General features: G+C 41.4%; 1 protein-coding gene across 6 annotated transcripts in view; it reads left to right on the top strand.

Annotated features, from left to right (window-relative positions):
- The first annotated feature begins 448 nt into the window (after positions 1-448).
- NCOA2 (nuclear receptor coactivator 2) overlaps positions 449-25,863 on the top strand; it is a 198,918-nt gene continuing 173,503 nt past the window's right edge. For 3 of the 6 annotated variants that reach the window (XM_069779506.1, XM_069779500.1, XM_069779501.1), the window contains exons 1-2: positions 449-680; positions 10,533-10,612. The gene's annotated coding sequence lies outside the window, so the exon portion shown is untranslated. The remainder of the gene's footprint in view (positions 681-10,532; positions 10,613-25,863) is intronic. The other 3 variants (XM_069779502.1, XM_069779504.1, XM_069779505.1) reach the window with 3 other exon arrangements.

Genomic DNA, 25,863 nt, shown 5'->3' with positions numbered 1-25,863 from the left:
GGGGGCAAAGAAAGGAAATAAGACTGTGTCCCGTCCCCCCCCCCCCGCCTCCGCCTCCCTGTTTTTGGGAACACGGGCCACCGAAAGCCCTCTCAGGGCTGCTTGCTCGGGTCCCGCTCGAGAGCCAGGTTCCTCCGAGGGCGGACGGCAAAGGGCCACATTTAAAGTCTCGCCCTCCGAGGGCGAAGGACTTCCCCCCCCGCCCCCGCTCGGGTGCCGAGGAGGAGGCTCCCGGGAGCGCGGCGCAGGGCTGCGAGGGAGCGGGGCGGCTGCCATTGTCCCTGCGGGCGGGGAGCGGGGCAGCCCCGCGCTCCGGCGGGCGGCATCAGCCAGGGGCGGCGGCGCCCCGGGCCGCGCCGCGGTGCCGCCCTCCCGCCCCGGCCCGGCCCGGCCCGGCCCGGCCTCCCCCAGCCCGGGGCCCGGCCGCTGCCGCCGTGCCCGGGGGCAGGGGGGAGTGACTTGTGCCTCCCCCCGCCTCCTCCCCGTCCAGCCCTCCTCTGGGTAGAAGGGGAGGAGGAGGAGGGCGAGTGGTGGGAGGGTCTCCATTGAAATAAACAAGCAGGCAGTTATTAAAACGGGAACATGGCGGCCGCAGCCCCAGCTTCAGCTTCATCTTACAAAGCGAAGGTCAGCGCCGGCGGCAGCCGCGGCGGCAGCGGCGGGAGACGGCACTGACCCCGGTAACGGCTCCCGCACGCCCCCTCGGCCCCGGCGCGGCGGGGGGTGTGCCCGAGCCCCCCGCGCCTCCCCGGCCGCCTTGTGTAATGCCGGGGGGACGCCCGGGGCCGCGCCGGTGCGCGGAGGGGCGGTGTTGGCGGGCGGCACCGCGGCCGCGGTGAGGCGGCTTCCCCCGCGCCGCCGGCGGCGGCGGGGAGCGGGGCGGGGGCCGTAGCCCCCTCCGTGGGGAACCGCAGGGGAGCCGGGGCAGGGGACCGCGGGGCCGCCCCTCGCCGGGGCATCGTGATCGCGCCCTCGGGGCCCGGCGGCGGGGGGGGGGGGGGGGGGCGGCGGCGCGGGTTTACTTCCCCGGGACGTCCCCCGTTTCGGCGGGGGGGGGTGGTGGTGGTGGTGTGGGATACGGCACCCCACCCTGCCGGGCCGAGGGGGCTGGTTTCCTGCTCCCACGCCAGGCGGAGGTCGGGTGCCGCCTCTGCGTGCCCCTGGCTGGGGGCGGCAGGGGGAGAAAGTGCGAGGAGCCGGGGAGGCGAGGGGTGCTGCGGCTGATCCGGAGGGGGGCAGGGGGCTGCCCTGCCCGTGCTGGGGGAGGATGGGGCAGCCGGGGTGCGGGGGGGTGGGGGGGGTGGGGTGGATTTTCAAGGGATTGTTTAGGAGAGTCCTCCCTCAGCCCGAGCACACACCGACAAGGAAACTTGAGGGAGGGTCTCTCCCCGGCGACAAAAGGGGTGATCTGGGGAGCTGGGCGGTGTTCCCCCCCTCCCCTTCCCCGGCTGACAACGACTTGGTGCGCAAGGGTGCGGGCCGCTCCGATTCCCTCCGCGGGGCCGAGCCGGGCAGGGGCCGCGGCGCCCGGTGCCCTCTCCCCTTCCCCCTGCGCCGGGGCCGGGGCGCCCCGCCGCCGCTCCGCGCCCGCAGGAGACGCGCGGGGAAGGAGGGAGCAAAGCGGGCAACTTCTCTAACTTTCTGCGCGGGGGTTGCGCCTGCGTGTGCGCGCCGCGCAGCGCCGAGCCGAGCCGCGGGGGCGGGCGGCGGGGCGCCGCAGCCGCGCAGCCAGGCCGCGGCGGCACAGCTGCGTGCGAGCGCAGCCCGGGGCGCCCGGCCGCCGCCGCCGCCTCCCCGCGGCCCGGGGAGGGGTGGGGGCCCGGCCGCCGCAGTGCCGTGTGTCTGCGTGTGTGTGCGCGGGGCGGGGAGCGGCGGCAGGAGGAGGAGGAGGAGGGGATGGCAGCCGGCTGGGCGCGGGGCCGGGGTCCCTGGGCGGGTGCCGCTGGCGGGGCGGGCGTCGGCGCTCGCTCCCGCTTCCCGGCCGCGGGGCTGCGCGCAAGGCGGCGGCGGCGGCTGCAGGCGGGCAGCTCCGCGGCCGCCCCTGCCGGGAGCGGGCTCCCCCCCCCCACGCGCGCAGGGAGCGGGGGAGGGGCGGGGAGATGCCCGCCGCCTCCGCGGAGGGCGAGTGCGCAACCCCTCCCCGCCTCCGCGGGGGGCGGCGTGGGCGCCGCCGCCTCCGCGGGGACCGCGGGGCCGCCGCGCTCGTCGGAGGCTGCGGGGCGAGGCGTAACTGGAGCCCCGTCCCCTCTCCCTCGCTGCCCCTCGCTCCTTCGCCTCCGCCTGGGCCTGAGCGTTTCCCCCCAGCCCGGGAATCACATGCTTCTCCTTCCAGAGCGGGGCATTCAGGCCGTGTAGTTTGTCTGCAGGAAACCTGCCCGAGAGCCTGGCTAGAAAAGGCTGGGGGGGGGAAGGCAGGAAGGTTGCTGGTAGTCACCGGGAAATAATGGTATCCGAATCTTCGTTCGTGTTAGCCTCTGTACTTCTGTCTGAAGTGTGCGTATGCGGGAGCCCGCTGTCTAAATGCACTTGTAATTTAACCAGGAAAGAGTCTTCTTGCGAAAGGAGGGCAGCCTGCTTGTTCAGTAAGAATCAAATTGGTTTTGTATCTCGTTTTTTTTTCCTTTCAGAGTAGTAGGAAGCAGGTGAATAGGCTTTAGAACTGAAGAGGTGTAATATTTTTATGGTATTTAAGTATAGTTTGAGCTAAGCATATAGTGTCTGGCTATGGCAGTTACAGATCTATTGCTGCTGTAAATAAGTAAGCAGTTTAAGACTGGCAGTCTTTTTACTTAAAGCTTTTTTTGTTTTGTTTTGTTCTTAGTTTGCTGCCATTGTGGCTGAAGGCAGTCATTTGGTTTTTATCCCTTTGGGTTTTTATGTACTGAACTATAAAATCAACTCTAGCCAGTTAATTTCCTGGCTCTTTACAACCCGATAGCGGCGTTGGGCCACCTGGTGGGCTCCTCTCATGGGGGAATCCTCTGCGAGCGCCGAAAGGGAGGGAGCTGCTGGTCCGCTGTGTTGGATGCTCTCAGAGAAATGACAATGTTTCACACTGTTGTTAATGTCATACCGAAACTATTATTCCCCAAAGCAGGGCTCTTGTTTGCTTACATGCAGCTTAAGACCACTGTGAATGGAAACCGGTTGTTTTATCGCAGTCGGTGTACGTACTGCGCCTCCTACATATTTTTCAGGACATTTGCTTGTTTACGTCAGTGTCACAAATAGGATATACCAGGCTTGTGCATATTTGCATGTACAGACGTGCATGCAGGCATGTATGGACCCTCATGCATTTGTGTCCCTTATTTTGGCATTTGTGGTACAGCTACTTGGGGACTGGAACATAGAAGTCAGCTCTTCTGTGCCACATGAGATAAAGAAAGATGTAAATTGCCCCCAAATGGTTAATCGTCAAGTTTGTGAGAAGTGCTGTGATAAGCTTAATCTTCATAGCCAGTCTTGGTCATCTGTGGTCTTGAAAGTACTTTGTCATGGTCTCAACCTTCAGAAATATTGAGAACAACTTTAAGAAGAAAGGTTGACATCATGCAAATACTTGAAGAATCATGTAATTTTTCATATGTTTGTATTGTTTTGGTGAGCATTATGCAGTAAATGCCTGACAAAGGTGATGTAGTCATTGCATTTTTTTCAGCCACCGTACTGTGTTATTTCACATAAAACCTGAAGATTTCTCAGCTTTGTATTTTCTCAGGCTCGTGGTCTTTACTGGGGACAGGATCCATGTATGATGTGCTTCATCAGTATCTCTGCAATGTCTGAAGGCACTTCTTTACTAAAAGTGAAAATCTCCTTGTGTTCCTTGTTGTGTGTCCTGGTGGTGTCAGGGCTAAATTTGAAACTTGAGACATTTGAGGAAGGAATACTTTATTGCTATCAAGAATGATGCTTTTGGAATAAGACCGTTGAATTTAAGTTTGTAAACTGGAACTATGTTATTTGAGAGAGAAAATAAAGATTATTTCTGGTGGAAAAATTAGAAAATACTAGGGATTTACATATATTGCAGTGTATTGCATTAAACTGAAGCTCTGAAGTAAAAATTGATTATTTAAGAATAATATTTCTGGTTTTATTATCATTTAGGATGTAGTTTACTTATTATAAGGCTGAAAGGGTCTGTTGAAAGAGGCATGTAAGCAGTCTGTATTGTTGACATTCCCAACTTTTTCCCTCAGTCCTCAAAAAAATCCCCAGTAAGAGCTAGCCCATCTGCAGGGAGCCCAGGTTTTGCAGCAGGAAGAACAAAGTCAGTGAGGGAGCCAGCTGCTGTTACAATGCCCACTGTCTTCTGCTTCTTGCCTTTGTTGCTGCTGTCACTGTCTCATTGGCAAAATCTGGGCTTCTTGCTCAGCTGGAGTTTCTCTAGCACCTGACATCAGAATTGCAGAGGCTTGTGAGGTCTAAGCTTTGAGGATGCTGTTGGTTCATTTGAAAGAAAAAGCCAAACTAAAGCCGGTACCAAATTCAAGTGTAAATGTAACTCTCTTTGTCTGCCGAGTGCAAATAGACTGTGCGTTGAAGAAAATGGACACTAAACTAAAACTGTTCTTGCCATGTTCTTTTTTGATATGTTTGCCATGGTTGGCCTCTCCAAACAATGCGGTTTGTATGCAGGTAGGTATAAAGTATTTAACAAACTCCACATGTTTCTTCAGTATTCTTATAGACATTAAAATGCTCAGTATTCATTTATTTCTGTGTTTGGCTTTGGAGGTCAGAGGTTAGGTGTGTTGTTACAGCATATACTCTTCTGTGTGACACAACATTTTAAACTAAGAACACAGTAACATTTATATTTACTTTGTAGAAGCTATATTACAGCATCCATTCATCTACCCATTCTCTACTATTAGTTATTTTAGTTACAGATGGCTACTCTGGCAGGATCCCTTCTTTTTATTTTTAAATGAGGTGAAGTTCACTGCACTACTTTATTTTTGTTAGTTGTTAAAACATTCTCGTACTCCTGGCAGCAGATAATGACAAATTCTTCAATGTAACGCTGGGAGCAAGGGAGGTGGAGAGGGAGATGTGGGGAGGGAGGGGGGGGGGAAACCCTCCTGAGCATATGGAGACATCCAGAAAAAGATGTGCATCGTCAGCTGTGATTCCATTGTGTGCTTGCAGGCGGGATCTGAGCTCTTCTTCTCTTGGGAATTTAAACCTTACAGAAGTATTCTTTGGCTTTTACCCATCAGGATAATCGAGCTTAGATAACATATATTTCACATATTTATTATAGATAATATTTTGATAATATTTTAAGATTTCAGGGAATAAATACAGTTGCCAGGATTCCTGCTCTGTGCTCGAATAACATTTTGAACAGGCATACGTATTGGTGAAATGGCAACTTTCAGTAGTAAGAATAATTTGTAATATTACATCAGTGGTTACGTATTACTAAGGCATCTTACCAGTTCTACAGTTAGTAGTTTGTCAGCAGTATTTACATTATGCAAACACTCCCTATTTTTAATGATTCAGTAGCTTAGCCTTTTACAAAACATACCAAGTAGAAATGTGATGTGAAAAATGACAGCTTGTATAGTTTAATCAATTTAGGATACAGAATTAAAACAAACAAAAAAAGCAAACCAGGGATTTTTTTTAAACAGGGTTTAAAAACAATGCTATATTGTCTGTGTTGTGAGTATTCAGAAATAGTATTTACATGATGAAAAAAACAAGTGGAAGAAATTAGTTTTCTTTTATTCAGTCTTGCATTTACCTATTACCTAGACCAACATTTCCTCTCCTGACCATTTGGAATACTTCTGCTGATTTTATACAATTATTTTGAGTTGATGAATAGTTTGAGAAATAGATTTTGAATGTGGTGGATTTACTGCATTGCGTTTTGTTACTGTTTATGATTTTTCAATCTTGTTCTATGGAAATTGCATGTTATTCAAGTTAAAGACTAATGGAAATTTTGCTTAAGAGTTTTATGGAAATAAAATAGGCACAATTCCTATGGAAAGCGTATGGTCACTGGGGTGCTCGGCATTTTTGAAGTTTGAAATTAGTTCATTAATTTAAATGTCTAAAGCTATACAACAACATATTAACAATACACACATTTTTTCTTCTGCAGCTGCATCATTATACCATTCCAAGTCTTGCATTTCCTTAAATGACTTCCATGACAATCTCCCATTAATACAGTTACTGGCAGATATTATTCTTGCTTTGCTCTCATTTTAGCAGTTATAACTGATAGTAAATCTCACTCTTTCTGTGAGTGTGCTCCCATTACTTAGATATTCAGAAGCCTCTTTGTAATGTGCATTTGCTTTTTGCAGCTAAGATGCAATGCCATCTGTAAAGTCTAATTACATTTTTCTGTTTGTTTTTAAACTTCAAGAAGTTACTTGCTGTTTGGAAAGAATAACTTGTATTTTGCTAAAATAGTCCACATTGTATGGAAACCACTAATCTATTAATGAAAGGGCAGAGAGTATAGGTGACAAATTAATTAAAATATTTACTGAATGTGTTGATTTATCCATAAATCTTAAGCTGTATGGATCCCATGAGCTTCTGGGGGGGGGGGCGGGATCCTGGGACATAGTGAGAACGTACATCTGATGTAGTGATGACTGAGAGTTGCTATTTTGATGCTTTTTTTTTTAGTGAGCTATGTAAGACATATTGTTGCTCTTTGGTAGGATTTATAGTGGGCATATCACAATTGGCTGCTTTATTGACTGCCTCAGTGGAAAGGTCTGGGATTGAAGAATGGGCATGGAAAGTGAAATAACATTTTACTTGTTAGGTCAGAATTACTATGGAATTTTACTCTTACTCTGCCCGTGTTGTAATTCATCTGTGTGTGAGCAGATTTAGTTTTTCATTGCTGTCAGTATTGATCTCTAATGAGCCTTGCCCGTGGATTTTGAAGAAAATCACTTCAATTAAAAACAATGCAGTATGTCACCTGTTTGTACCTCACAGATTATGTAGGAGGTACTAAATTGCATTTAAAAAGAAAACTTTATGAGGATGGAGGAAAGTCTGCCTATGAATAAATTTGATAGTATATACTGACACTTTTATTACAGGTATTTTTATGAACTTACAAATTCATCATATGCCTGTGTGACGGAATCAAATTAAAAAAAAAACAAAACAAAAAACCAAGCCAAAACCCAAGGTCATATGTTTTAATACTTGTGGAAGGGAGAGTTCAGATGTTACCTGGTCTACAGTGGAGATTACTTCATACTTCTTTCACCATGCTGTGAGTTCACAAGATAGCTCTTCAGTTATTATTCTTTACTATTTCAAAATTAACGTCAGGACTTGCTGACCAACCACTTATGTTATTTCCAGAAATAAATGCAATTATTGTCAACTAATTTCACTTGCTATCCTTACACAAATTTGTGCCTTGGTCTCCAGAGATTTCAGCAATGCCCTCCTCCTGTTCTATGAATTTCCTATAATAGATTCTTTGTGGAGGAAGATTATGAGTGTATACAGTTAAATACATCTTTTATTTTAACAGATTTCAATTATATTCTCAAGGAGAAAAGCTCTTCTTCAAGTCTAAATCTTCATATTTTTTCCAAAATAAAAATTTACAGCTAGGAATATACTATTTTGTTTCAATGTGGCCAGAATACTTGCTGCTTTTATCTTAAAAGAAAAAGTCAACCTATTGATAATTTACTGGCTACAAAATGTAGCTCTAATGTACATAGTTTAAAGCTTTTTTTTTTAATTGCTTGCCAATTTGTGTTGCCGTTTGCATTGCAAACATATGTTTGCTTGTTTTGCTGTTGTTTTTAAGAATCATGGCTTACTTTGATACAAAGATACTGAATTTTTAATGAAGCCTCAAACTATTTTTGTGCTACAGTTCTGTGTGAAATTAGCGTTAACTGCACAATGGTGAGATCACTTGTGGCACGTTTTCTTGTTGGTATAAGAATGAGGGAACCTGAAGACCGTATGTAGATGAAAAAATACTTTCGCTAAGCTTGCACACTGTAGATGATAATTTCTTCCAAGTATGTCTGAAAGTGGTAGTCATTCACTCCCTTCTAGCTGAACTGTAGTTTGTAGAGTTGATATTGTGTATTTTGTTCACAACTTAGAGTTTTTATGGGGCGAGGAGGTAACGCATCTTGGGTATCTGGAATACAGGTGTCCCTTTGCACTGGAAAAGAAATGACTGTGCGTGAATGGAAAATAAAGACGTAAGCCACTCTGAAGTCAGAGGATGGCGTGCTCTTCTGGGCCATATCAGTTGCTTTTAGTTATCATTTGAGCTTTAGAAAGTGTTCTTTTACTCTTTGTGGGATGGAGGATTGAATGATGGTGTTGGAAAATGGCAAGTGTGGAGGCTGGTGGCTATGGTGTTATTCCATTTCTATATCGTAGCTAATGCTGATAATTTGTGTACCGTTTGAGGCAGAGACCTGTTCTTCATGTAGGCCTTTGTGTGAGGCCTACCTACAGGCCTTTGAGCACCACCATTAACAGTGTTATGCTACTGTGAAAGCTGGCTTGTATGCAAGAGTGGTTTCTCTTGAGTTTTGAGGGGCATCCCAAGAACCTCCTGATTCTTGTGGGGATGGGTGGGAATTTGCATGGGTACTAGCATTGCCTGTTGCTGCAGAGTTGGCTTTCCTTTATTTCAAGCCTCAGAAAGGGCTTGAGAAGGGAAGGCAAAGGACTAATAGGTAATTTCATTGTCCATCACTTCACATTCATCACTTTTCTTCATTGACAGTCCAGTTTAGTTGTAGGAATAAATCTGGAATATACCAGATTATACATCTCTTCAGGTACGTAAGCTTGTGACTAGTTGCTGTATAATTCAAGAGTTTTATTTGGAAAGAAAGGTCTCAGTAGTATTTTGAAGGTAGTTCTTCTACTGTGAAACTACAATGTATTGTCTTTGTTTTCAGACAGTGTTATTATTAAATGTTCTATGAATAGAACAAATGAAAATGAGCAGCTTGTCATTTCCATTGTTGCCATGTGGCGCTCCGTGGGCCCCAGCGTAATGGTCAGGAGCCACGTTACTCCTGTGTGGACTCTGAGCTGCAGTACTGGAGGGCATGTGGATCAGGAGGTGGGACCCCAAAATAAATTGGCAGTAGGAAAATACCAGTGAGCAGCCATGCTAGTTGGCAAGAAACAAAGTGGTAGTAGTCATTCACTGGCATGCAGCAGCTGAAAGACAGGAGATGAGTGGGAAATGCTTCTATCTGCACAGGCACTCTTGTCATTAGTGCTCCTCTGTGGGAAAGGTCTCCCCACCACGGGCTGGTGAGACAGTGGCTTCCCTTTGGTGGGTCTCTCTGAACTGCAGGTGTGTCTAACAAGCACTGGGAGTCTCACCAAATCACCGAAAGATCTAGTAGTGTTTTACTTAAAATTTTATTCTAAGACAAGATGATGTTTTCTGTCCAGGAGGACCCACTTGAAGCCCCATGTTTGTGATCTGTAGAGCTTGTAAGCTTTTTGGGCATTCCTGAGGAAATAATGTAGTCATATCTTCTGTGTGTATATTTTGTAGAAGAATACTTCTTTGTTAGTGGCACCCCTGAATAGCCTGTTACTGTAGTGGTATCCTGCCTGTGACTGAAAGAACTTAAGCAGAGTTTGTTTGAAAAAGGTTTATGTGAGATGGCAGAAATGACAGAAAGAATGAAGTTGTTTCTAAATTCCATTTCTCTTGATGCATAATTAGTGTGCTTTTTTTTTCTGTTGATGAATCTTATAGTGTATCTTTCATTTTCTTTATGTTCTGCCTTTCTGTTTGTCAGAATAAGAAGGCAGAAAACTCTGGTAGCTTGCTTGGATACATTTGACATAAAGTACTGTTTGACTTACAGACAGAAATGGCAGGCACAATATTTATGTGGCTAGTGGCATTCTCCTCTTCCCTGAAGGAATGTGTATTGCTGTGCAATGTATGTCCTCTGCTCTACTGGGCTCTTAAGCTCTATACTAATTAAGAGCTTTCTGTTTATTTGTCCACTGATACTTGTCAGTCGGGTCAGGAGTATTGTAAATGGAGATTCAGAGAAGAAACGTGCTTCTGTATGTACAACTTTTAAAAATGGTTGAAAGACATTTTATAAGAACACCAGTTTCTCCTTTTTAGAGATTTGAAACTAACGTGTTATAAAGTCAACCAGCCGAGCAGTCAACCAAAAAAGGAACCAACCACTTTCACAGAGAGTTCCCACAGATTCTTTTGTGAAAATAAAGGCTGTGTACTGTGTAGGTTAATGTAAACATCTTAGTTGCTATCACTGTGAATTTGCAGTAGGCAGCAGGTAGAGAGGAAGTTGTGTGCCTGGAGTGATTGTGCAACTGGAAGGGGGTTGTAGTTATGTCTGGAAAAGCAGATAGTGCTCAGCAAACTTTGTTTCCCTCATTGTGTTATGCTTAAAACTGCCATGTGCGAAGCATTGTATTTTTATTTTTCTATGCCTGTCTCCAGAAAAAGACTAATATTTTTCTCTCAATTTTGTTCCTAGCGTGCTTGAGATGTATCTGAGTAGTGAGGCCCTCTGCACGCACAGTCCCTAGAAATCGTTGCCTGCCTTGCTGAGCCTTGGTGAGTTGTCTATATCCTATTGCATTTAATTGGATTGTGTTACAGTTTTATCTTCTTCACTGGGGAATTTGATGTGAGATGTCTTAAGTTGATTGTGTGAATACAGCAGAACAAGCCTTGATCCTAAGTAATGTATGGTATTATTCAGTGAGTTGAAATACAAGCATTTTAGACACTTTCAAAAATAATGCCCAGGCTGGTTATGGAAGCAGGGACCTTGCTTTAGTGCCAGGACCAGGAATGGGACTCTCTGCTGAGACAGGCTGAAGAGATCAACATATCATGTTCTTTCACATTAAGTTTGTTTGATATTTTATACTGTAACTAAGGAATTGACATTTTTCAAATGTGCTGATTATGGTCTGTCTTACGGCAAAGGTTGAGTATGAAATAATACAAGCCTTTCCATCCAACTATCTGCACTAATAAATTACTTAAATTGAGGGTTGAAATCGGTATAATGACACTGATGACTTAAACTGCTTGTTGCTCAAGAATTACTGTCTGATGACTCCATCAAGCAGTGCTGTGCCTGTTTAACTCTGCTCACAAGAAGGGATAATACTGCTGAGAACTAGAAAAAGGGACCCCTGCAGATTGTTTAGATGCAGACTAATAATAGTTTAGTAGTGCAGTGAAAGAAAGTAGAATATAAATGCTGTGGTTTTATTTTAGGTGCGTTTAATATATCAATGTACTCACTTGGTATAAATCTTTCTCAAATGCATATTTGTAATTTTATGTGAGAACCTTTTCAGGGTACTCATGAATAAATGTTGTCTTTTAACATGTAGAGTGACTTATTAAGGTCAGAAATATGTATTTTTGAGGCTTGCACACCAAATAAAGAGGTGGGAAATGAGCTTGCTGAAAAGGTTTTCAGTTGTTTGGGGGATAACTATTTATAAAATGCCAACTGTTTATGGGTAAAATTATGTATGTCCACATCAAGTATCATTTCCTCTTTTGTTAATTATGTTGAGCAATTTTTGCAAACTAACAATGATTTTCTTTAAACTTACTGAATTTTCTAGCATCAGTGAATGAAAACAGATTAAGAAGCTTTCCAGTGCTTGTTTTTTTTCCCTGCCTTTTCCCTCGGCTATTCTGATAAAACACTTTGTAGTTCACTGCGTTCAATGAAGTTTATAATACTGGTTAATAGTTTGTTTATGTATTATATTAACTTGAAAATGCTCAGCCACATAGATGTTATTACTTATTTACACTTATTACTTACACTATATTACTTATTATTTATTTACACTACTTATCTGGGCTGCATAATGATCATAATGTGCATGTGCAGGTCTTCTCAATAATAAGCTGCTTTTGTGATCATTTAATCAAAGTGTTTTAAAAAAAAAGGAAATAGAGTCTAATTTTTTTTTTCTAGTGAATAGGACTCATAATGAGTTGGGTATATGTAGTGAAGAAAGAGAAAAATGTCACTGCCAAAATTCTCCAAAGAGAACATGAAATTTTGTTGCCAAGTTGATAGTATGTTTGTTTTCAGTTGTCTCAATTGTAGTTTTCCATTAAAAAAGGAATGCATTAGGTAAAGACTGAAAAAGGTAAATATTAAAATAAAAAGCAATTTGCATATAATTGTGCTTTTTTTCCTGATTAATATATGTGGTGAAAAAAGCCCCTCTCTCTTGCTTAGTGTTGCTACATTCTGCACCAAAATTATAAATTTGGTTGTTACTGTGCCAGAAAGTAATCTGGTACCTTTATAGATATTGACTAAAACATAGTTGCTGTGTTTCAAAAGTTAAAAACCTTTAATAAGAACAAATAGGAGATAAATATTTGTATATGAAGTCAATGGTGATGACAGTGAGGAAGAAACCACTGTAAAAAATAGGTGTCATGAAAGGATTTAGAGGGCAAGGATGAGGTAGAGAGGTAGTTCTCCACGCAAAATATCCTTTTGCTCTAAAGGGGGTAGTTATCCATGTGTTCATACCATAGTTCATGCGGTAGTTCAGCCTCGGCTTTTGGCTGGAGTTGCTTGTGGAATAGATGTTGGGTTTGACTGTGTGTTGTAAGACTACCACCACTGTGACTGAAATTATGTGCGTTCAGCCTGTCTACCATTGTATTAAGTTTTTTTTGAAAGTGAAACTACTGCTTAATACTTACTGGGTCTACTTTTATATGATATAATGGAGAAGAGTGTGAATCTTGGACTGGTTAAATGGCTTTAGAACATGTGTGTGTGAACTGATAAGAAATAATGTAGATGACAGAATTTGTGGCTGCTCCCTTGGAACACTGGTAGTTGGGGTGGTGGGAAGTAGCTGCTGCATGCTACCAAAAAGTCATGCAATTAAAGATGGTGAGAAGTTTAGACTTTCGTTTAAAGAAAAAAACCCAAACAGATAAAAAGACTAACTTTAGTTTCTAGTCTAAAAGTTTTCAGTCAGAAAACATTTTTTTTCTTTCCTCTTTCTTTTTTTGCATGAAATGGTTTACTTTGCAAGGAACATTTCTCAGCAAAAAAAGAACGTAGATTAGAGAAACCTGTTTTCTGTCACTCTTGATCTGGAGAGTCTGTTTCAATCTAACTTTGTAGTGATTTCATTGGTGTTTGTGTTGTAGTTAGTGTCAAGTGTGATAGAAAATATTGTGTGTCTGTTCTGAGTTATAGTACTCCTTATTGTTGTTTACAGCAGGAGTAGATAAAGAAAATTCTGACAGATGTCTCATTTTTGACTGTCCTCCTAATTCATGTGTGTGTAAAGGGAATGCTGTCAGAAAATAAAGCGCAATACTGAAAATGGAGTGCCTTGCATTGAAATGAGTTTTAAGAGCCTTCAGTATTAGTTTAAGGATGCAAGTGAGGAATCCGCAGTAGGTTCCAAGTATCAAATCTGAATAAGAGAGAGCTCATTTCTATCAGCATGCAAAGCCAGGCTGGGATGGTGCCTACCTAGAGCTCTGGAGCCAGTTCAGAGCACCTTAATTCCCACAGGAGCTGTGTTTCTGAAATACCTGAAATAAAATGTAGGTATCAATCACAGGTATGGATAGTCTTTACTGAATCGGGTTTTCTCATTTGTGGAGGGATCTCTGAGGGATATTTAATCTACATTGAATTGGTTTGTGATAAATAAAGGGAATGTGTTCACATTCCTATACCTCGAAACTGGGGAGTTGTGTTTTGCATGAAGTATGATCAGATTTTTCTGTTTTCAGTCACTCCTGTTCAGTAGCGACATTAGTTAATGTGAATTGCCTGTAAAGATGCCTGTAAAAGCGGATGCTTGATTATAGTGAATTTAATGCAATCAGTGTTAAAATGATACTCCTAATCTGAGAGTGAAGTTCTGTGTGGGTGGTACAATGAGAACAGAGGTATTGAGAAATGAGCATCTATTAAGATTTATACAATTGCACCCCACAGATACTTTTTTTTTTCTCCCTAGAATTGGAAATGGGAGCTTATGGAAATGTTTGGGTTTTATTTCGTGGAAAAGCTGAAATTTACACAAATGTAATATATTGCCTTTAAAGTTGATGAAAGTTGAGAGTATTGTAGAGAGAAATCTCATCATGCTTGCAACTAGCAGAACTAGATTTTTTAATAATGAAAGCAGTTTTAGAGTACTTTCATAGTTTTGAGGCCACAATGTTCAAATTCATTATAAATCTGGAGTAAACCATTCTTAAATATGTAAAACTCATTAATTACTGTGAATGGATCTAAATGGAGTGCTCTGTCAGTGAACTTTTTACCAAATTGATGGAACCGAGCTTCAGATATATCCAGGACTGTTGAAAACACTGTCATTCAATTGATTGAAGCTTGCCTTTTTTAATGTAGCTATATCCTGGAAGTTATTTTTAACATTTCAGTTTCAGTGACATAAAAAATATTTAGGAAATGAGATTGCTAACTTGATTTTATTCATTTCTTAAATATTGGTTTTGACTTAGTAATGGGCTTTGCTAAGACTTTTTCACTTCTTACCTTGATAGGAACCTTTTTATATGGGCAAAGGTATAGTATATATGCATTTGCAGAAGAAATAGCTGTCATTATCATCCATGGAAAATCAATATGTATTTTAAATATAGATTGATGACATTGTACCACCAGTATTGGAGCCTGGGAATTCTAGAGGGGTCAAGAACAGGACAACTGAGCACTTGCACCATCAAAGAAGATGAGATGCATTTACTTGGGCAGATTTTCCTCTGGGCCTGCCTTTAGCCCCTGAATTGGGAAGAGTGAAATATTTACCTGGCTTGGCTCTTGACAGTAAATAGTATTAATTAAATACAGGGCTTGAAAATGACACTGGTATTTCAGATTAAGGCCAGTAGATTTTTTGCCTTGGCTTTCTGGAAATTGAATTCCAGTAGTCTGTTTATTTGACAGCATTATAGTACAATAATTTCAGGTTCATGGATATTTCTCTACATTAAAGTGGGTGAATTTTTATAATGTCACAATGCTGGGATGTTAGGCTCAGAAGACTTATGTGACTAGAATAGTAAGCGAATTTGCAGCTGATTAATATAAAGTGTGGCACAGTGTGTTTCCATCTGATTAATTTACCTTTATATTAGCTGGACTGGCAAGAAATTACAGGTTTCCTTTTTAAAACAAACTTTGGATGTTGAAAAATTCGGATTAAAGGTCTTAGATAAATTACAGATGTTAAGAAGTTAAGTATAATTAAAATTATTTAGAAATATTACAGTATCGTTGAGAAGGGCTCTGTCTATTCAAAATGTTTTACAAAATCCTCCTCTAGTCATCTCACCACAAGCAAAAAGGGGTACTGATGCTCCTATGTACACAATATTTGTTAGTGTGTAAATGCTTTGGTAAAACTCTGTTTACAACTGTGACCATGATAAATGAAGAATATGCTCTGTTCTATTGTCCAGATTGTTCCCTTTTTTCATTATTAGTACTTTTATTCCTTCAGTAATCACAGTTCAATACACTACAGTGTTCTGTATACACCAAACTCTGTATCTTTCAAAATGACAGCAATAGGCAATCTAGCAATATTTAAAATTAGAATTGAGAAGGGAGTTAGTTTTATGGTAGGTATTGCAAATCAGTTCATCCTTGAGGGAAACTGTAGTAGTGTCAGAGGGAGTTAAAATGTTTCCATTCATGTTTTTTCAGCACGTTTTTCTTTTGCTTATTTTTGGATATTCTCACTTAAACTTTGAATCATCATCCTTAAAAGTAACACATGGAACTGAAGATCCCTTTTTGCATTGGATTCCTTTGTCCTTCAATCTCTAGGTATCTGCTTTACTGCTACAAAAGAGTGAGATGTCTCTGACGTTTCTTTGTTCAGGTTGTAAGCTTGAAACTCTACTGTGTGGTGCCACAGTTTAGTAGTATTTTAAAATGGGATTAAAACATCTACATTACTCTAAAAGTAGGTGGCCAACACATATGAAATTTCACTTGGGCTAATTTTTATGGCCTTTCAGTTTTCAGTTGTGGTTTTTTGCTTGGCTTCTCTTCACAAATCCTGGTTAACTGTGTTTTTATTGCTCAGTCCTGCTGAACAGACTCATGTAAAACTTTTTCTGTCTGGAGTTACAGTATGTAACTTCCAGAATGTATCCTGCAGTGGAATAGGGTTTATGTGCAGCTGATGGTACATGAAGCTTGACGTATGACTACTGATGTTTAAAATGGTTCCTTGTCCCTAACTGTGATTTTAGTCTTTCCTTCCTCATAAGCTTGCTCTTTTGTCATTATCCAAGTTCTAGACTCTTGATCAACAGTGAAATATATCACATGCTGTTCTACTGCTATCACACCCCAATCACGCTACCACCGCTACTGTACACCACAGGCTATGTGCTACAACCTAAAAGGTTAAAATGATATTGTTCTTTTAATTTTCTGCTTTTGTTGGTTAGTGTCTAATGTAGTGTGTGTATAGCACATCAGATTCACAGTAGTATGTATTTATTTTTGAATATCAACATGGAACCATGCATATGGTGCTCTGGTCCTGTTTTTAGGTACTGTGGGCACTTCTTAAAAGGAAAAAAAAAAGTAACGGCCTGCTGATGGTGAACTTGATTCCAGTAACAGCAGTTATCGAAGCTGCCTCCTACTTAGTCTTCATCTTATTTGCTTCATCACTCCATTTCTGAGCTATTTCCTTCCACCCCCAGCTTCTGGGAGAAGTTTTTTGTGTGTTGTGGTCTTCTGATACAATCTGATAAAGCTTTGGGATAGTCCATTGTCTTCCACCTTTGCCATCAGTCAAAGCTCCCAGGCAGCAACATAGGAGGAGCAGTGTTTTGGGTCAGGACAGCTTGATCCACGGTTGTGAGACGCTCTAATATGACTTGGACGTATTTGGGTATGTGTGTATTTTGGGGGGGAATTACTGAAAATGTACTTTTGGCTAGCTTGAAGCTATTAATGAGTTGGCTTGAATTTCGTAGGTAGCTTTGTTGAGGAAGGGGGAAAATTCCCTACTAGTCAGAAATGCTATAGTGGCTTACTTAGGAAATTCTGCAATTAAAAGTTTTGGATTTTTGAGGCTAGATTCGCAGGAAGACTTGGTGGTCAATAAGCCGTGGGGAAACAGCCTGGCTACGGGGTGCGGCTCTGAGCGGGAAGCGGCTGCGGGGGTGTGAGGTGAGGGCTCTCGCTGGCCACGGTTTCAGTGGCACAGCCTGCGCCGCAGGTGGAGGGACAGCTGGTGACTGGTCGGATGGCTCGCCTGCTTGCTGGCGTCTGGTCTTGCTCCCCAAGAGCTGCAGTTTACCCTGCTGCTCCTGGCTGCAGGGTGGCCCTGCCTCTCACAATTGCACCGGGCTGGGGACCGGCAGGTTGCCAGTGTTTTACAGCTGTGGCAGAGAGCAGCTCCCAAGGTCACCCACTTCACCTGGGATGACTGCAAGGGCTGGGGAGACCTTTCCTGTACCCACAGGGGCACCGGCACTCATGGAAAGGGGGGGTATGCCCGTTTTGGGTTGCCGCAGAGGGTAGAGGCAGGAGGGCAGATTGCCGCACGCCGCCTCCTTCTGAACACTGGGACGCGGGTGTGCAACAAGATGGAGGAGGGAATTGCAATGCTCCTGATTCAGAGCAGAGGTTTGCATTTGGGTCTCCTGCCTCTCAGGAGATTGCTGCCGTCTCTGGGCTGCTGAATGTTTTTGAGTGGAGCTTTGCTGCCTCAAACAGCTCTGCTTTTTATTGGTGTGTAAATGCTTTGTCAGAGAACTGAATTTCCTACGTCAGCGGTGAGTGTCCTATCTGTTGTGTGCGCCCTACGGTAAAGGACAGTAGTTTCTTCATTTGCCCACTTTTATGGATTTAATTTATTTATCTGCTACCTGTAAGGTTGTCTTCTCAGCCAAGGTACTGCAAAGGAAGCTAAGGTATACTTTCACAGATATATTTAGCAATTAAATCCCCTCGTGGATGCTCTTAATGCTTTGAGATAGCTTACCCTACTTTGACATGAAGTTAGCTATCTGAAACAAGGGCATTTTTCCTGGTGAATTGAGTATTTGCACAACTTGAAACAGTTTTAAAATATGTTATTTTTTTTCCTGTCCAGTGGCAGAAATGAAAAATCCATTATAGGCATAGCTCTGTTCCTTGTATCAGAGGTATCATTGTCCATAGTTAGATGGATGCATTTGACTACAAAGATATAATACAAATTAAAAGTTTCACATGCATATGCCATCTTCTTTCAAAATCCTTTGATAAGGTCAGTGTGAAGTATTTTACCATGTAAAACTGATGAATTCTTGACAACCTGAAAAGATCAAAATGAGACATATTTAGATCTCTCATAGCAAATGAGAAGTTAAAATGTGAACTGTATGTAACATGTCTGGCAAAGGTAGAAATAAACCCTTAAAAATTTAAAACCAGTAGTGAGTATTTTGTGCTATGGTGGGAAGGCCATATGCCATAACTTTTCTTGCTGTTGACATGATTTGGGGACTGTTCTTAATGTTCTGATTTTGCGGAAATACCGTTGTACAAGCATAGTGGTAACTTTTTCATAATGAGCTGTACTCTGTTCTGTTACACTAGTGTAAATAATTTTTACTCAAGTTGTATTGCAGAAACTGAGAAAGGAAAATGGTGAGCCTGCCCTTAGAATTTCCTCGGGGGAGGAGGGACTTTTTTAGAGAGATGAGATTCTGAGAAGGGAAACAGGAGGGTTTCTTGCAGAAAGGTTGAGCTAACTAGCAATACAGGAAAGATGAAAAATATAAAATCCAATATTGGGTCAAACCTTTTTCTGCTAATTGAAAATATTTCTCACTTGCATTAGCTGAATGTAAAGACAACACTGTATTTTACTGGTTTTGACTGATTTTGCTTACCACTGGCAGAGAAGGAAGTCAGTAAAAGGGAACTGGTATTTTCTTACACAGACAATGTCTTGAGGAGCAGAATAAATTAATGCAACGTGGTTTTCTGTGAGAGTGCATACCTGCAACATGAGAATTTTTTAATTTAGTATTTTAATAATTGAATGGGGTTTTTCTGTGTGTGCATGTTTTTTTTCTATGTTGTAATTTGTACTGATTGTATTATCAGTTTTTAGTTCTGTCTTGTTGCTTTGTTCAGGGTACTGGGTAATATCAGCCATTCTTACGCGATGCCAGTGATGGGGTCTGTGGCTTTTATTATGCCAAGCTTCTGCTGTTCTTGTGTTGTGTTGAACAGGCAGTTAAAATGACTTATTCAGGCTGGCTGAGGGTCAGCTACAAAAATTGAACATATAGTTACCTTGGACAACTTTTTTTTTCTAATCAACAATAATTTAGATAAGGTGGCAGGAACCATTTGTAGAATTTGGGGACTTACAATGTTTGCCCCTGCATGTGATGGAAATTCCCCTATAATTATGCCCACAGGAATGATCTTATGTGGGTAACGACAGAGATGGAGCTAGTCCTTGTGCTAGAGAGCCAGTCAGTGCCAGATTTGCCAGACGTGTACTAAACAAGTCACTTGAGCCACAAGTCCCTCACTTTATTAGCTGTAAAATGGGGTCAACCCTCATTATTTTCTCTGTATACAGAATTCAGATTCATTGATGTTTGTGGATTGTGTAGGGAAAATAAATAAAAATATATTCAAGTATTTAATTTCCTCAAATGTACATAAAATGCCTGCTTCTATCTACCTATGTTGTGAGTTAATACTGAAATTGTAAAAAACACTAGAGAGAACCTGCCTATTAAAACGTAGAAGCAATGGTCTTTTGCTATTTTATTAAACAAGAATCAACCTAGATTGTTTTGAGTTAGCAGTATTTTTGTCTGCTTATGTCATGAGATAAAACATCGAGTATTGACTTCACATTTTACAGAGGAAGAATTAAAAATTATCTCTGTGAAGGGTGACTATGGAGTTACTCTTTGAAATTCTAATTTAACACTTCAGTAATGGGTCAAGCCTGCTCTGAATCCTCTGTGGGATTATTTGATTTGCTGTCTGGTTAACCTCAAGGAAAATGGGATGTCTTTAAATTACTAGAGGTGCTAGCTATCACCTTATAATGGAGCCACATGGGAGAATTTGTTGTTTTAAATTAGGATTGTCACCTGATGACTAAGGGATTATATGAATGGGGCTTATTTTTCAGATCTATCTTGAGGTTGAAAGTTGTAAATTTTTTTTTTTCTTCTTTTACTTACCATCAGCTGTATAATTGGAGATTGATATAATTGAGGGATAAAGGGAAAACGTTGTCTTTACCTGAGGGGGGGATGGGGTTAGGGTTTTAGTATTTGTTTTGTCTTCAGTGTTATTTACGCATGGAGTAGTTTTTCTTCTGTGTTTATTTGCATAAATGTTTTGTACCCCAACAAGAAGAGTCTTCTTTTCCAATAATAAAATTGATTATTAAATGACATTCATGTGACTGTGGAACTTAAGGAAGAGGTTCTGCTTTTTATAAGTAGACAAAGAAGCAGCTTGAATATTTTGCAAGTTCATGCATGTAATGTTTATCCTGCCGAAACCTTTAAAATTAATTTGCAAAGTATTGAAATACAAGTACTCAAATGTTTTATGCTGTGTCATGCATTAAGGGAGTATTTGGCAGTTAATTAGTAAGTTGAATTTGGGAGGGTAAAGGCAGGATTTCAGTTAGGAATGAGTTCACTCCAACATTTTACTTTTCACTCTATGTTGGATATTCTATGCATATTGCTGTTATAATTTTTTCAGCTGCAGTTCACTTTTAAAAGCCATATAACATACCTAGTCATATTTTAGCAGGTTAGATATTTCTCTGTCTTACAAATTAAATTGAATTTTTAAACATCTATAGTTTGTGATGTCATAGGGTATAAATTAATATAATGCAAAGCTTAGCCTAATACATCATTTTAACGGCACTTAGTGTCTCTTCAGGAGTATTGAATGGACACAAGCTGTGCAGTGTACATACTGAGAAATTTCGCAAGACTTTTTGACATCAATTTTGAAATGAGTCATGGGCTCAGCTCTAGAGCTGCTCTGAGAGTAGCCTGTCCTGCAGAACTTTCCATTGCCAGTCTGTCATGTACCACGTGCCTGTATTTCACCTAAGATTTATTTCTGATTTGAATAACTGTGGCTATACATCGTTTGAATTGCATGTTTAACAGAATTTACTTACCATTGCTTCTGAGAATTTTTTGTTCTTTTTAAGAACACAAGTATATTTCTTCTTGTACAGTTCCATGTATATCAACTTGTAATCAATTTTTGATTTGTATATCAACATGTTGTGGCACGTTTTTGAAGTTGGTAGTAGCTATGGAAATACAAGTCTTGACCAGGTCTGAGGACTTGTGATTTTGGGAGGAAATACTGGGTAAAACAACATAGTCAACAGTTTTGTACATGTGTAGGGGAGGGAAATTTTTTTAGGATGTGAAAGTTTTTCTGTGCTTTCTAGGAGCTGACAGAGATGTAAATACCATACTGCACTAAGGATTATAAAAATAAAAAATATGCAGATTTATTTTACAATACTTCCATCAAAGGTTTGTTTACAAAGACAAAAAAGCCCTTCCTCTGTCTGCTGCATTAAAGTGCATACAATGAAGTGCTAGTTGCAGCAGAAGCAAGCAGGGCCGGGCTCGCAAGCCTCTATCTGAAGAATCGCTTGCATGCACGAGTTGGGCTGCTTTGCCACTTCAAGCTGGATAGCTTTCTGGTGATAGGAGAGGTCCTACAGCTACCCATTTGTTGGTTACTAAAAATAGTGGTGCTGAAGTAAGGAGGGTACAGCAGCACAGCACCAAAAAGCCTCCCCAACCCTCCATACCCTAGGATTTTAACAAGTAAATGCTTAAACAAAACACACCATCTCCCCATGGTAGGCAGAGTTGCAGGCTAGCTCATCCCCAGAGTCTGGCTGACTGGCCAGCTTCTGCAGCATGCCCTGAAGGTCATTCATTTGAGCTATTTGGAAAGAGGATGGATTCAAGATGCACAGGTAAAAAAGCTTGACTAGGGAGTGCTTGATTTGCTTCTCTTCTTCTTCTTCCTAGAGGGGAAATACAAACTGAAGTGTCTTCTGACTCCAGCTGTATTAGGGGAGTATGGGAGTTCACACAGACAACTTCCAGACAGAAAACTCAAATACAAAATATTATTGTGAAATAGTTAGAAATCTTTAGATCAGGGCTGCTGTTAAGTGTGCAGAAGAGTGATTTTATTATTGGTCGATGAAGTGCATCTTGATTTATCTTTCCCTTAACCCTGAGGTAACCCTTCAGAAGGTGAAAGGTGGTTCAAACTCTTATTAGTTGAGATCTGGAGATTTCCTGAATATAAACTTCCATGTTTTGCTGAGTTGTGTGGCCACAAGTCATCAGGCTTTCTCTAGAATTTCAACTTGGCCCAAAGCTGGGACTCAAGAAAGAAAGAATAGCACTTAATAACATAATTTACACAGAAAGTTTTGTGTGACAACATTTTGCTTTTATTAGCTACTGTTTTGTCTCTATTCTTTTTAATAGTAGATTGGTAGTTTAGGCTGTATTTCAGATAAGTCTTCCTCTTCTGTATTTATGTACAAAATACCACTAAGAATAAAGCAAGAGATACAAATTTTTTTCAAGCTTGCTTATAGCATGCATAGAGAAGTAATAAATGTTCGAAGTCCTAATGGAAAACTTCTTCAGTATTGTAGGGGTTTTTTTTCTGAGTCATGGTTTTGAGGGATCTTTCACCATGAAAGGGACTAGTTACTTGGCAAATCTTCCGCTAGTAGTTTGGGTTGTATTTTGATAGGTAATTCGTAAGACATCTTCTCTTTGTGATCATGTCACTTCCCCCCAATGGCGACAACTGCTTTCATGGGAAACTAGTAGTAAGAACATGGACTGATGTATTTTTACTTTAATGCAATTAAACATCTGGAAGTAAGCAGTGCCATCATCATGTGAACAGCCAGGTTTCTACAGAATCTCGGGAAATACTCTTGACTGCTTTTTGCAAATGTCTGCTACAGTTATCTGGTGTCTTTTTTTTGTTCAAGATACTCAATTTAGTGGCCTGTACACATTGTTAGGGTCAGTTTGACATCTGGCCAATAGTCCTTCCTGCTTACTATTAAGTACTTATCGTGCTTGTTGCTCTGTGTGAAATTAATATATATTAGGCTTCACGACGGTCTTGTGAGGTAGGGGTGGTACAGGAAAGTCGGTGGCAGAAATTAGGGTAAGAAACTAAACTGTGTGTCTTCTACATATTAATGAGAAAATGAATAGGATGATGGCTAGTTGCAAATAAGAATTTGTAAGCATGGATAATAGCTCAGTCAACTTGAGTTTCATTTGTAGAAGCACACTGTATTGCAGAGTGAGAAGTTGGTAGCTGAGTAGTATCTGTGTAAATAAGTTCTATCCTAGTGAACTTTTTCCCTTCAGACCTGTGCTATGTTTATATTAGCTGGGTCTTTTAAATACAGAATAAATGAACAAGAAAAATAACTCTCTGGCAACAACTAAGACGAACACTTCATAAGGTGTTTAAGAAAAACAATCTTGATTTCCCTCTCTCCCCCCCTACTTCTCTGCCTTCACAGTCTCTGCTTTCTGCTCATGTCCGGCTAAGATAATATAGTAAATGTCTAAGCTCTCGCAAGTAAGGCTGTCACATTGATGTTTAACTGACTTTGAAGCAGTGCAGCTGTAAAGGGGAAATGAATTCTGTTCTCTGTCAAAGCCTGTAAAAGAGTGTTTGTTTTAGCAGCTACTGAAGATGGAAGTGTTTATTCCATGACTGTGTTGGTTGTCAAAGCTGGACATATTTTCCTGTATTAATAATATTTGGAATTTTTCATTAGTTATCATTTCCTGTTGGTTCTTGAAAGGAGTATTGAGATGCTGATCACTGTCACAATCTTTTTAGCTCTTCTTTCTGCATTTGAATGGAAGTCTTGGAATTCTGGGGGTGGGGTGTGTATATGTGCACACACATGTGTAATTATGTATTATATAAAACTTTAAAAGCAGTTGCAAATGTCTGATACTTTTTGATCCAAAAAGACAATAGGTTTTTGTACAAGGGACAAAGAGGCAGCTCTTCCAGTTTGTCAGATGATGGAAGACTGTACCTAATATGCATGAAATGCAACTGATTAGTCATCTTTTTGTGTTTTTTTTTTTTTTATGACTTCTGCCACAGACTTTTGCTCCTGATATACAGAATGCTGTCTTGATATTGAAAGACTGATCAGGATCTGGATACTTACTCTTGCTGAAATGTGTGTTAGTCTGTGTAATTTATTTCAAAAGTAGCTTATCACACACCCTTGCCAAATCTCAGCCATTCAACACAAACAAAATCCTCCTGAACTGTTTCCGACACATTGTTGCTATAGTGGGGGGCGGGGGGGGGGAAGTGAAGTAATGGGGTTGGAGTATTTCTGATTTGTTTGGCTGTTTAAGATAGATCATCTAGAGCTGAAACTTAATTAAGTATAAGGGATTGAAATGGGAAACAATAACCATGCTAAGTAAGCCTGTCACGATCTTGGCATCATTAGAAGAGAGAGCAAGTGGTGAGGGAAGCTGGATTTGTGCGGGTGTTGCTTACAATGGTGTGTAACTTACTAATTACCTTTGCTGTAAAATGGTTGGTAAAAAGCCAAAATACTGCTTCCCTAGTTCCCTAGGATCCTTGTTTTGAGAGGATTATACTTCCCGCTGTTTTTACAAGAATTATGTGGATGCCAAAATGTTTCCCAAGCTTCTCTTTGATGATTGGTACAATGTAACAGGGAAGGCTGACCAAAAATTACTGAGGAAGTGAGTAGGAGAGAGATAAAAAGTTGTGAGAATAAATTAATCTGATGGCTGTATATTTATGCATCTTCCCTACCCTCCTCATTTTTAGTCTGGTTTCTAAAGGAAACGAAACTCATGTGGTCATGACTGAGACAAAACATGTTTATGTGCGTTTGTGGGGTAGTGTGTGTGTTTGCTGTTTCCTTCCTCTCCTCCAAAGACACTGTGCTTCTACAGGTTGCAAGAAACTACGTGGTCAGGTAGATGATTGCCATCCTGTTAGTGAAAGAAGGACCTTACCTGTTGACAACCCTGATTTGGCATCAGAAAATCATTATGGAAGAGCAAAATGGATGGCTGAGGGCACAAAGCTGGTCAAGTGCAGAGGTGCTGGTGTGTTTGTCAAACTAAATTTCCATGTGCCTTGCTCTTTCTGCTTGTCGGCTGGAGATTGAAACACCTTTTGATGCAGAGGAATTGTGAGGTTTAAGACTTCTATATTAAAAATCAGAAGATATGTTATATCAAGACATTGTCTTAACGTGCTTCAAAATCTATTGATAGAAGTCATGTACAGTATTAATATAATCTTCTGAGATATATGGGTAATTAAAATTTAGAGCTCCCTTTCTTTAAAGAAAAGAGTGAAAAGCTTTACATATGTACCCTGAGAAATTTAGGTTGAATATACAAATTATGGATCCTTTCATTGTACGAAAGTAAAGTTATTGCTGATAATTGTAGCCTTATTTTTTCATCTATGGGCTAGCAATAATGCCATGTCTTAACATCCATTATAAATCTCTGTTGATTTTCAAGGTAGAGGCAGAAAGAAAAGATACAGTATTGTCTGGCAGTGGGGCAGTGCAGGCCTTCATTTGTCCTTCCCCACGACTAACATAATGATTTTGGCTGTCAATGCTGCAAGTTGTTTGTTTCAGCCTCAGATAATCAATCTGATTAAGTATCTTGGCAGTATTTGATAT

This window comes from Haliaeetus albicilla, chromosome 3 (genome assembly GCF_947461875.1).
Source record: "Haliaeetus albicilla chromosome 3, bHalAlb1.1, whole genome shotgun sequence".
Lineage (NCBI taxonomy): Eukaryota > Metazoa > Chordata > Aves > Accipitriformes > Accipitridae > Haliaeetus > Haliaeetus albicilla.
This window is presented reverse-complemented; position numbering and strand designations above follow the sequence as displayed.